The sequence below is a fragment of the Macaca nemestrina genome, chromosome 4, assembly GCF_043159975.1.
Source record: "Macaca nemestrina isolate mMacNem1 chromosome 4, mMacNem.hap1, whole genome shotgun sequence".
In the NCBI taxonomy this organism is placed as follows: domain Eukaryota; kingdom Metazoa; phylum Chordata; class Mammalia; order Primates; family Cercopithecidae; genus Macaca; species Macaca nemestrina.
The window spans coordinates 15,188,067-15,200,814 of NC_092128.1; the positions used below are offsets into that span (position 1 = coordinate 15,188,067).

At 36.4% G+C, this 12,748-nt stretch overlaps 2 pseudogenes; both read left to right on the forward strand.

Moving 5' to 3' along the window:
• The first annotated feature begins 424 nt into the window (after positions 1-424).
• Positions 425-5,353, forward strand: LOC105471430 (bifunctional phosphoribosylaminoimidazole carboxylase/phosphoribosylaminoimidazole succinocarboxamide synthetase pseudogene; annotated as a pseudogene).
• A 4,927-nt stretch (positions 5,354-10,280) lies between these two features.
• On the forward strand, positions 10,281-12,119 carry LOC139362612 (large ribosomal subunit protein uL24 pseudogene; annotated as a pseudogene).
• Positions 12,120-12,748: the final 629 nt, after the last annotated feature.

Here is a 12,748-nt window from a genome sequence, read left to right on the forward strand (position 1 = left end):
AAATAGATATCCCATGCTCATGGATCAGAAGAATCAATATTGTCAAAATGACCAAAGAAATATCCAGATTCAATGAAACCCTTATCAAAATACCAACGTCATTTTTTACAGAAATAGAAGACAAAATTCTAAAATTCATATGGAATAGAAAAAAGAGCCAGTATAACCAAAACAATCCTGAGCAAAAAGTACAAAGCAGGAGTCATCACACTACCTGACTTCAAAATATATTACAAGGTTATAGTAACCAAAAGGCATGGTATCGATATAGAAATAGACACAAAAACCAATGGAACAGAATAGAAAACCCAAAAATAAATCTACATATTTACAGCCAACAGACTTTCAACAAAGGTGCCCAGAACATACACTGAGGAAAGGATACCTTCTTCAATAAATAGTGCTGAAAAAATGGGATATTCACATGCAGAAGAATGCAACTGGATCCCTATCTTCCACCTTACATAAAAATCAGTTCAAAGTGGATCAAAGACTTAAAAGTAAGACTTGAAACTAGAAAACCACTAGAAGAAAACAAAGGGAAAACACTCCAGGATATTGGTTTAGGCAAATATTTTATGGCTGAGACCTCAAAAGCAGAGACAACTAAAACAAAAATAGACAAATGGCACTATAGTAAACTAAAAAGTTTTTGCACAGTGAAAGAAGCAATTAACAAAGTGAAGAGATGAACTGTTGAATGGGAGAAAATAGTTGCAAACTATCCATCCAACAAGGGACTAATATCTAGAATATGCAAGGAACACAAACAATTCAACAATTTTAAAAAAAAATTCAATTAAAAAGTGGGCAAATGACATGAATAGACAATTTTCAAAGGAAGACACACAAATAGCCAACAAGCATATTTTAAAACATGCTCAACATCTCTAATCATCAGAGAAATGCAAATCAAAACCATGATGAGATATGATCTCACCCTAATTAGAATGGTTATTCCTATAAAGACAAAAAAAAAAAAAAAAAAACAGATGCTGGCAAGGATGTATAGAAAAGGGAATACTTAACAATAGCAAAGGTATGGACTCAATGTAAGTGTTCATCAATGGATGAATGGATAAAGAAAATGTGGTATAGATATACAATGAAATACTATTCGTTCATAAGAAAGAATGAAATCATGTCATCTGCAGCAATATGGATGGAAATAAAGGTCATTATGTTAAGTGAAATAGTCCAGGCACAGAAAGACAAAATATCACATGTTCTCACTCATGTGCAGGAGCTAAAAACCTTGCTCTCCAATACCAGAGTTTGGGAGGGTGTGAGGGTAGGCGGGGAGAGAAATGAAAAGAGGTTCGTGAAGAAGCACAAACTTACAGTTAGATAGAGGAAATAAGTTCTAATTTTCAATAGCAGACTGGGGTGATTATAGTTAACAACAATATATTGTGTATTTTAAAGTAGCTAGAAGAAAGAACTTGAAATGTTACCAACACATAGAAATGACAAATACTCAATATGATGGATACCCCAAATACCCTGAGTTGATCTTACACGTTTGATGCACATTAAAAATGCTCACATGTACCCCCATAAATGTGCAAAACACTATGTATCAATAAAAGGAAAAGAGAAATAATAGAAAGTCTCACAAGTGTTATACACATGACTTGTTATCAGAATTATATTCAGCAATCCTTTTCAAACCGCAGGTCACTAACCATTACTAGTTTAGCAGGTTGCGAACAGCCTTTTGTTAACAAAAGAGAATTCATCCAGGCTGGAACAGAATATAATTGAATTGAAAAAAAAAAAACAAAAACAAACCTTTATTGCATGTAATAAGGCTGAGTGTTGTTTTGTGAAAGTTTGTTTTAATCGTATGTAAATGGGCTTTCTGAGCACATAACGAAATACGATATAAAAAGTATTTGTTATTATAGGTCACAGTGTTTTTTTTAAAAAACAATGGCCTACAATGTTGATCCTCAGGAATCCACCCAGAATTTCCAGGAAATAAAAATAACAGAAGAAAACAACGAATTGGAAAAACAATGAAAGAGAAGCAAAGAGAGAATCAATGACCAAAGAGTTGTTCCCTTGAAAAAAGTTCATAAATTAATAGTGACTAGCCATATCGGCCAAGATAAAAAGAGAGAAGACACAAATTAACAATTTTAGGAATGAAGGATGGAAATTTTTTTCAGATCCTAGTTATTTATAAACATAAAAATAAATCATACATGTGTCATACATGACACAGCAGCAAAACTCACTGAAGAAGAAATAGCTATCTTGAATAATCTACTATACATTAAAGAAATTGAATTTGTGGTTTAAAATTCTCAAAGAAAAATCTTCAAGTCCAGATGGCTGTACTAACAAGTTTTTCCTAACATTTCAGAAAAATGTAGTATAATTATACACAATTTTTTTCCACAAAATAAGAGAGGAGGGAATGACACCCAGCTCATTTTATAAACTCAGCATTACATATATTAAAAACAAAGACATTACAAGAAAATTACAGACCAAATATCCCCCACAGCATAGATGTGAAAATATTCAATAGAATGCTAGCAATTGTAATCCAACAATACATAAAAAGATAACATATCATTACCAAGTGAGGTTTATTTCATCATGAAAACATAGTTAAGCATTCAAAAGTTAATTAAATTAGTTCATCACATCAGTAGACAAAAGAAGAAAAACATTGCTCATCTCAAGAGATGCAGAAAATCATTGGACAAAATTTGAAATCCAACCATAATGAAAATCCTCAGCAATTTAACATTGCTGAGTAAACATCAGAGTTAATACTAAAAGACCATATGCGTTGCCTCTAAGATCAGGAATAAGGATGAGAAGTCCATTCTTACTGCTCTTTTTAGACACACTGAAAATTCTAAGTGCAATAAGAGAAGAAATTGAAAAAAAAGACAGACAGACTGGAATGGAAGAAGTAAAAATGTTTCTCTTTGCAGATGACATGATTATATATTTAGAAAATTATTAAGAATCTACAAGAAAGGTATTAGAACTAATAAGTAAATTTAGCAAGGTCAATAGTTAGAAGGCCAATGTAAATTTAATACACAAAATCACGTTTCTGTCTACATTCTATATACTATCAATAGAAACTGAAAAATTTCAAGCAGTGCTATTGTAATGATAACAAAAATAAGAAATACTTTGGTAAAAATTTAGCAAAATATGTTTATACAGGTGTTATGATCTGCATATTGAAAACTTCAAAACGCCAATGAAATAAATCAAAGATCTAAACAAATATGAGATGTTCCTTATTCAAGATTTGCAAGTCTCAACATTGTTATGTTAATTTATTAATGTTAATCATAAATTAACCTTCCATAGATTCCATGCAACCTTAGTAGAAAATGCCAGCAATATTCTTTTTGGAGAAATCAACAAGCTAATTCTAAACTTTATATGGAAAAAATCAAAGGAAGTACAAGAGCTGACATAATTTTAAAAAGAACAAAGCCTGAGGACTTAATTATTTCATTTCAAGACACATTAATCAAGATGTATAGATCAGGATTAAAGTATAAAGCTACATTAATCAAAACAACATAGTATTGGTGAAAGGACAGACACATAAATCCACTATAACAAAACAAAGTCCAGATAAAGACTCACATATAAATTATCAATTAATATTTGATAAAAGTACAAAGAAAACTCAGTGCAGAAAAGAGAATTTTTTCAACAAATGATCTGAAAAAGTTTAACATCCATTTGCAAAACTTTTTAAATCTTGACCCATACCTCATACCATATGTAAAAAATCAATCAAAATGAATCATAAAGTGTAAAAAAATAAAAATTCAGAAGAAATCATAAGACCACAAATTGATACCTTGGATTAAACAAAGACTTATTAGATATGAAATTTAATCTCAATCATGAAGATAAAATTGATAGTGATTCATCAAAGTTAAGAACTTCTGCTCTTTGTAAGACACTGTTCAGAACCTTAGAAGACAATCTATACACTGAGAGAAAATATTTGCAAAAGGCATTTCTGATGAAGAACCTGTATCCGAGATTTCTGCCTCTCTTCCCAGTGGGGTCACAACCCTTAGTCCGCTCGGGATATTGGCAACAGCTGAGGCACTAAGTATTGGTTAAAACAAACAAACAAACAAACAAAAAACAACTGAATAAGGGTAAAACAAAGTCCATGAATTATTAGATAGTCCAGAAAAAAAAATCCTCCCGCAGTCCAAGGACCAGATAACAGCAGGAAATGCAGTTAGAAAGAATCACCTGGAAGTAAAAGCTGGAATCGCAAATAAAATTACCAGTTGTATTTTTCAGTTGTTACAGGAGGCAAGTGTCAAAACTGCTTTCACCAGAAAATGTGGGGAGACAGACAGCTTTTGCTGCTCCCGCATGTGAAATGATTCCAACTGAATGGGTTTGCAGGAGAATAGCAACTGATTCTTTTCTCAAAAGAAATCCTGATGACAAGGAAGGATATAAGTTTTACCCGCCTAAAGTGGAGATGTTTTTCAAGGATGATGCCAGTAACGACCCACAGTCATCAAAGGAACAGCTAATTGCTCCAAAATTTTGCTTTGGCGGACTTCTCATAGGCCAAACTGAAGTGGGTATCACCTCATACTACATAGTGTTTTTTTTTTTTTTAAATATTGAAGAAATCTTGGTTGCTCCAGAACTGTATACTGGTTGATATGATGATCAAATTTGGTGTTGATATAACCCCCAAAGAAATTGTTCTTGCTGATGATATTGATAATGATTCCTGGAGACTCTGGCCATCAGTGGATTGAAGCCAACAGAAAGACAAACAGCCTCATCAGGACCTCAAAGAAGTAACTCCTGAAGGGCTCAAGATGGTAAGGAAAAACTTAGAGTGGGTTTCAGAGAGAGAAGAGTTGCTTTTGAAATTAGAAAGTCCGCACAGGATGGCAGTATTGATAGGCTATACTTCTGATTTTGGCCACTGTGAAAAAATCAAGAAGTCCTGTGGAAATCTTGGTATTCCATGTGAACTTCAAGTTACATCTGTGCATAAAGGATCAGATAAAACTCTGAGGATTAAAGCTGAGTGTGAAGAGGATGGCATTCCCACTGTATTTGTGGCAGTGGCAGGCAGAAGAAGTGGTTTGGGACCAGTGACGTCTGGGAACACTGCATGTCCACTTATCAACTGCCCTCTGCTCATGCAGACTGGGGAGCTCAGGATGTGCGGTCTTCTCTTCGACCACCCAGTGGTCTCAGCTGCTCAACCACCCTTTATCCAGAAAGGTCAGCTCGGTTTACTGCTCAGATATTTGGGCTAAACAACCATTTGCTGTGGGGCAGGCTGCTGTTCATATTTACTAATATCTCCTTATAGGCAGAGAAGTTACTATAAGGACATTTTCAAATTACTCTCTTATCCACTGTATGGTCATTGTCAAGTGATAATATAATTAAAGAAATATCTTTTATAAATGCTAATAATGTTCTATTATAAAACTCTAGAGTTATTACCTGACCTTCTATATGTCAATCCATAAGTTTTAGGAAGTAAAACTGGCTATATTTTAGGTGATAAGAGCAATGTTGTTCTCATTCACCCTATTGTCTTCACAAAATTCTAAGGGTATAGTTCTAAATTTTCAATTAGTATTTCAGAAAGTGATTTCTATTTACATGTACATCTGTAGATAAGTTCTGATTTTCTTTTAAAGAAAAGTTGAGATTGGGTAGAAAACAAGGTAGAGGAGCGCTGTTGCGCCCACGGAAAGGGGACTTTCCTGAGACCTTCTCTGTTGGTTGTTAGAGCAATTTTTCCATGTAAACAGTAGAGTTACCTTCGCCATGCCAAATGAAAGAGTTAGTGAATCTTACTTGGCTATGTAACAACAACAACACTCGATCATAAAATGAACGATTTGATTTTTAAGATGGTCAAAATATTTTATTAGGCATTGCACCAGAGAAGACATGCAGATGGTAAATAAACACAGGCAGAAACACTCAGTATCATTTGTGGTAAAAATTATCTTCTTTATGCTTTCCCGTATTCAATTTTTTTCTACTATTAGTAATATTGTATATTACTTCTATCAGAAAAAATAATTTTAGAATTAGTTTGTTCAATTTTATAATCATGCTTGTATTTTTTAAATCATGGAGAGCAAACATTGCTGAGAAAATACACCTATTTTTATGGGCGATGGGTTTTTTTTTCATTTTTTCACATTTTCAACTTTCATTTAGTGAACATATGCTACTTTTTATCCTAAAAAATGTTTAAAAAATCAATTTTACAAGCATGGGATAGGAAAACTCTGTCTTGTTAATAAATGAAGTGAAAAATCTTTGTACCTTTAGTTGTTCATAAGTTGAAAATGAGTAGTGTGATATATCTTTAAACACAAACTTCCATGTTAGCTACATTAATAATGCTTCTTTGCCAGGAACTAATAATCCCCAAGCATATTCCCTTTTCATATCATTTCTGAAATAATCCATGCTATTCTGGGCACCATTTCAACAAGCAAGTTGACCAGGTCAAGTTCACCCAGAGGAAAAGGCCCAAGGTGAATACTCAGGAAAGAATGTGATATCAGAAACTCTAAGGCATCATAGTCTAAGGAAAAATATGAAGATATTCTCTAAATACTTCCGAGGCTGGCATTTAAAAGAAAGAGAATGTCTTCTCTGAATTATCAGAAAACGGAGTTCTATCAATTGTTAAGAATATCATTGCCAAATAAACATTCAAGAACCGGGAGAATGACAACCATATGGGTTCCAGGAACTGTTTGACCTATTTTGAGGCAAACTGGACAGGATCTAATTTGTTTCTTGAGTCTCAGGAGCCCTTTCTCTGATAGGGGGAAGCAGTGGTAATTGGTATTCCTCGGGAAATAGTATTTCCTCAGAGCCAGCATCAAGTAGTTCCTGAAAGTCTGGGGCATTTTTTCACAGCTATTTAAACCAAGTAAGTAGTACTAGAACCCTTTGGTAAAGGCTTGAAAGAAGATTCATGTACCTCATTTGTGGTTATTATAGCAGTATTTATCCTTGAAGGAACATAGTCTCCTTCATTGGAGGGATCTGGGTCTGATGGAATCATTTCTGGGAATTAGGTAAAGGGTCATGATTCTCTGTCTTTGTGGCTCAACAGACCGCTGTTCATTGGAACTCTTATGTGTTCTAAAAATATAGCAAGACTCTAATGGTATGCCTATCTTTTTTTTTTTTTTTAGACTGAGTCTCACTCTGTTGCCCAGGCTGGAGTGCAGTGGCACAATGTCGGCTCACTGCAACCTCCACCTCCCAGGTTCAAGCGATTCTCCTGTCTCAGCCTGCCAAGTAGTTGGGACTGCAGGTATGTGCCACCACGCCCAGCTAATTTTTGTATTTTTACTAGAGACAGGGTTTCACCATGTTGGCCTGGCTGGTCTCGAACTCCTGAACTAAGGAGATTTGCCCACCTTGGCCTCCCTAAGTGCTAGGATTACAGGCATGAGCCACCACACCCAGCCTATTTCATTTTTTTAAGACCCAGAACTGTGGTGTGTTTTTGGCACATGGAGTTAAATGGAATCAAATACATAGAAAACACATAATGTTTCTGAGAGAATTATATTGGCAAAAGTGTCAGCAGCCTGGACCTGAAAAAGCTGAGACTGTAAGAGATATAAAATGACCTCTGAGTCTTCAGTCTTCTAGAATTAAGAAGCTGGGTAAGGATGGAAAAGTAAGGGACTTCCAGTATGCAGAAACAAGAGCTTGAAGAATAATAAATTAAGATGCAACTCCTAACGAAAATAACTAAGACTTAATCACGAAACATTCCTTGCCCCAGGATAGAACGACCCAGAAATATTTGTACAGCAGGCTTTGGGAACAACTATTGAGCAGTAACAGCTATATGCCTACCACTCTTTCTCTTTCTAATGAAAGCGTTTATTTCTGTTACTGTGCCCTCACACCACAATTGTACGTTAAGTGTAAACAGTAAAATTGTCTTTATTATTCATAGATCTCTGACTCAAAGGAAAGCACATCTAGATTTGCTTTATATCACAAAATCCTGGACTTTCTGACCTGATATCAGGGTTAGATGAAGATGGAGGGAATATAAGCATGTGGATAATCATGATTAATAGGGAAGACTGGTAGAAGTATTTGTTCAAATTCTTCACTTCCCTTCACTTCTCACATCACGTATCACATGGCTTCATGGTAGGTAGAGTTCCCTGTCTTCTCACTGTGAGCTTGGCTAGGTGACTTGCTTTGGCCAATGCAATATTTGATGAGACATGAACAAAGGCTTGAAATTAATATATGCAGTTGGGCTTTCCCTACATCATTTTTTGCCATTATTTTAATAAGAATATAACCTGAATAACTTCTGCCCTTCTAGCTTGGCTCCAGAATTAAATGCATTGAACAGAACAGCTCCAGCCAATCTGCAAATCTGCAGTTTGAAGAAGAGCCGCTTCAGTCACCCACAGATACATGAGCAAGAAATAAATGCTTATCACTTGCCACTGATACATTGTGATTTTTTGTCACAATAGCTTTTTGCAGCAATAGTTTACTAATATTGGGGTCCTAGTCCCCTAATTATTTCACAAAATTTATTTCATGAAAATATGAATTCATATCATGAAGTAATCCATTACTTTGGTGGAAAAAGAAAACACCTAAATTTGCTTTTTTCTGTTGTTGTTTCTCAGCCTTGAAACTACAAAACATAAATTGTTTCAAAATCAGATACACTACTGAGTTCCTGCATCAATTGTGGTTCTTTGGTTGTACATCATTACAGCTAACTTAAACAAAAGAGACATTCATTGAAACATTATCAGAAGTTAATGGAATTGACTGGAAGCCTGAAGAATCAGACTGAAAATCAATAGGAACCAAGACAGTTTCTGGAGTCTAGAAGGCAAGAAAACCAGGAATGGTCTAATAGAAGAAGGAATCTGGTTGGGATGCCATGGATGGGAGATGGATAACTTCCAAATATTTTCAGACTTGTTTTTACTTCTTCTGAAGATTCAGATTTCAAGAAGAAAGAATCAAACTGGTTCTTTAGCATGAGAGAAAAGGACCTGAATAGGAGAGAGCAGGATCCCTGGTTACAGTGTCATCCAGCTAAAAAAAAAAAAAAAAAAAAAAAAAAAAAAAAAAAGAGTTAAATCCTGGAAAAAAAAATCTGGCTGCTCATAGGAAGGAAAATGTATGTAAAGAAGAAAAGAACTGTTTTCTGTGCTTGGTAAACCTACACATGCCCCTCAGAGAATGGAGACGAAGTACCCCCCAAAGAACTTCCATTTACCTGTGAGCTTTATCATGTGAGTTTACACTTGCTTCTTCCCAAGCCTCACTAAAATGATAATTAAGAAATTGCAAAAGACATAACCTTCAAGAATCAAAAAGAGAATGGAGATGACAGCAACAAAGTGCTGTTTTGCAAAACAGATGGATGGGTAACCGACTTAGCAGACCAAGGAAAATAGAAACCTAAACTGGAAGTGCAGTAGCCCTAATGCCCAAATTTATACTACAGATTATTACGAAGCCTCAGGAACTCAAAAACAGTCGAGATTAGAAGGCTGAATAAAGGCTGGTTAAAATGTCTGCACAGAAGCAGTTAGATCTCTGAAGTCAATGAGCTGCCATTACTCTATCTTCAGCGGGAACCAGGGAAAGTTGACCTAGAGCACTCTGTACTCAGGGACGACACATGTATCCAAGACCAAGAGTCCTGTGAAAACAGGGGCATTGACTAAGACTCCTTCCCCATCCCCCCTCCAGACCCCATCCTCTCTGAGTTTCCTGGGACGTTGGCAGCCAGCTTACACCTGACAGGCTAGGGACTAGGAGGTCTCTTTCTGAGTATACTGACCCATCAGCAGAAGAGACTTATGAGTCCTGATATTTAGAGATGGCCCAGGGAAGTAGCTGAGGTCCCACCCAAACGTTGAAGCCCACCAATCAAAGCTTCCTCTGTGAATGCCTTGCTTCTAAATAATTTTTCTTGATTCATTTATGAATGTGAACAAAGAGCTAAGAAGCACCAGTCATTTTAAGAACCTCTAATATTAGAAAAATAAACACACAAAAAGAAATCTCAGGGGAAAGAAAGATATTACAAAATACACATAATGCATTTCCTCAGAGAAATTAGAAAAGATATTGCACCTATAAAATAAGAACAAATAGAATATCACATCATACAAGAAAAAGGAACATCAGAGAATAAAATGTTCTTTAAAATAAGAAATTTGAGAGTAGAAATGAAAATTTTAACGAAAATGTTGAGAGGTATAGAATATCTCCCATGAGTAACCCAAAAAGAGAAGAAAAACTACAGAAACTACACACTTAAAAAAAACATAGAGGAATAGCCGGTTGCTGTGGCTCACACCTGTAATCCCAGCATTTTGGGAGGCCAAGGCGGGTGGATCATGAGGTCAGGAGTTCAAGACCAGCCTGACCAACATGGTGAAACCCTGTCTCTACTGAAAGTACAAAAATCAACTGGGCATGGTGGCACGTACCTGTAATTCCAGCTACTCGGGAGGCTGAGGCAGGAGAATCATTTGAACCCAGTGAGCCAAGATCATGCCACTGTACTCCAGCCTGGGCAACAGAGCAAGACTCTGTCTCCAAAAAAAAAAAAAAAAAAGGAAACTTAATAATTGGTGATAGCAGAATAATCTATGACTCAGCCATAATTAATGTTAACATAGATATAATCATGTTCATAGTGAATACTGCTCTATACCAAAATTATGATGTAATTATTATATGGAGAAAGGAAATACGTGTGTGTTTATCTTGTATGTATTTGTGTTGAAGAGAAGAGGTCTAAAAAAGTCAAATTATCCTCTTCCACAGTAAAACGTCAAGAAACAATACATGTATAAAACTGAAAAAATAAACTAGTAATAGATTGACTGGTTTTTAAATAAAATGCAGAGATACAGCTCAGACAGTTAATTTGAGAAGTCAGAAGTGGGGAATGGCAGGATAGGGCTGATGACTTTTTTTCAATCTTACCTAATTATTTTTTAATTTTGATAAAAACTACAAAAGAAGTGTATTCTCTTGCCCGGAGCTTGAGGATGAAGTAGGGTATGTAATAATATTCAGGAGAGGGGCTTACAAAGAATCACCCAGTTAGCAGCAAGGAGAGGTGTCCAACAGAACCGTGCCTCCTCAAGTTCCTCCTGCGGAATGAGGTCAGCTGTGGAAATCGTCATGGAGTGCAAAGGGCAGGAAGATTCCTCAGATGAGAAAACAGAAAGGAATGAGCAGATGCTGCCCTGCAGCCAATAGCTCTATTAGGAAACTTTCTCTAAGTATCTTGGAATCAGTAACAAGATTGAATTTTAGATTCAAGCATACATAGCAGTGTTTTAATTTAAGAGACATAACCCTGAGGATGGATGCAGAGGATTGGCCATCAGGGGGAAGAATGCAGACCGCAGACTGCTGTCGCTCTGTGCGTCAGGATAAATAAGAAGATAATAGGCCGGGCACGGTGGCTCACGCCTGTAGTCTCAACACTCTGGGAGGTCAAGGTGGGAGGATTACTTGAGCCCAGGAGTTCAAGACCAGCCTAGGCACCAAAGGGAGATCCTTGTCTCTACGTAAAAATAAAAAATAAAAAATAAGCTCTTCCCTTTTGTGGCCATCACCAAAGTGGCAGTGGCCAAAGTGAAGTTCAATCCCTTGGTGACTTCTGATCAAAGCAAGTACCGCAAAAGGCATTTCAATGCACTTTCCCACATTCTCAGGAATATTAGGTCTTCCTCTCTTTGCAAAGAGCTGAGACAGAAGTACAATGTTCAATCCATGACCATCTGAAAGGATGATGAAGTTCAGGTTATACACAGGCACTATAAAGGTCAGCAAATTGGCAAAGTAGTCCAGGTTTGCAGGAAGAAATATGTCACCTACATTGAACAGGGGCAGCAGGAAAAGGCTAATGGCACAACCGTCCATGTAGGTACCATGTAGGTACCATGTAGGTGGTTAGCACTCGGCTAAAATTGGACAAAGACTACAAAAAGATTATTGAAGAGAAAGCCAAATCTCACCAAGTAGGAAGGGAAAAGGGCAAATACAAGGAAGAAACAATTGGATAAAGGAATAAAGGAATCTTACATACAAGCTTTCATTAAAACTTGAAATGAAAAATAAAACAATAGCCGGGCATGGTGACATGCCTGTGGGCCCAGCTGCTGGGGAGACTGAGGTGGGAGGACTGCTTGAGCCTGGGACATTGAGGCTACAGTGAGCTGTGATCAGGCCACCGCACTGCACAGCCTGGGTAACAAAGTGAGACCGTGTCTCAAAAAATAAAAAAGAAAAAAGAAGAAGAAGAAGTTAATAATAACGCATGGTGTTTAGTGTAGACCTGCTCTGTGCCTTGCATTGTACTCACCACTACACAGAATTACCACTTTGCATCCTCACTATAGCCCTATATAAACTGTGTTATAAATTCATAACCCTATAAAAATAAATTGTAGAGAAGATTGGTTGAGCACTCACCATGTCTCAGGCATTGCGCCAATATTCCATTAAATCTTCATAACAACTCTCTGGTAGAGGTATAATTGCTATTATCCTATTTTATAGATGGGGATACTGAAAAACAGAAAAGTTCAAATTTGCCCAAACTTCCATAGCTAAAAAATGGTCAAGCCGGGACTCAAAGTGTCTAGTTCCAAAGCCTGTGCATAGACTCCTCACACACAACACTAGCTTATCG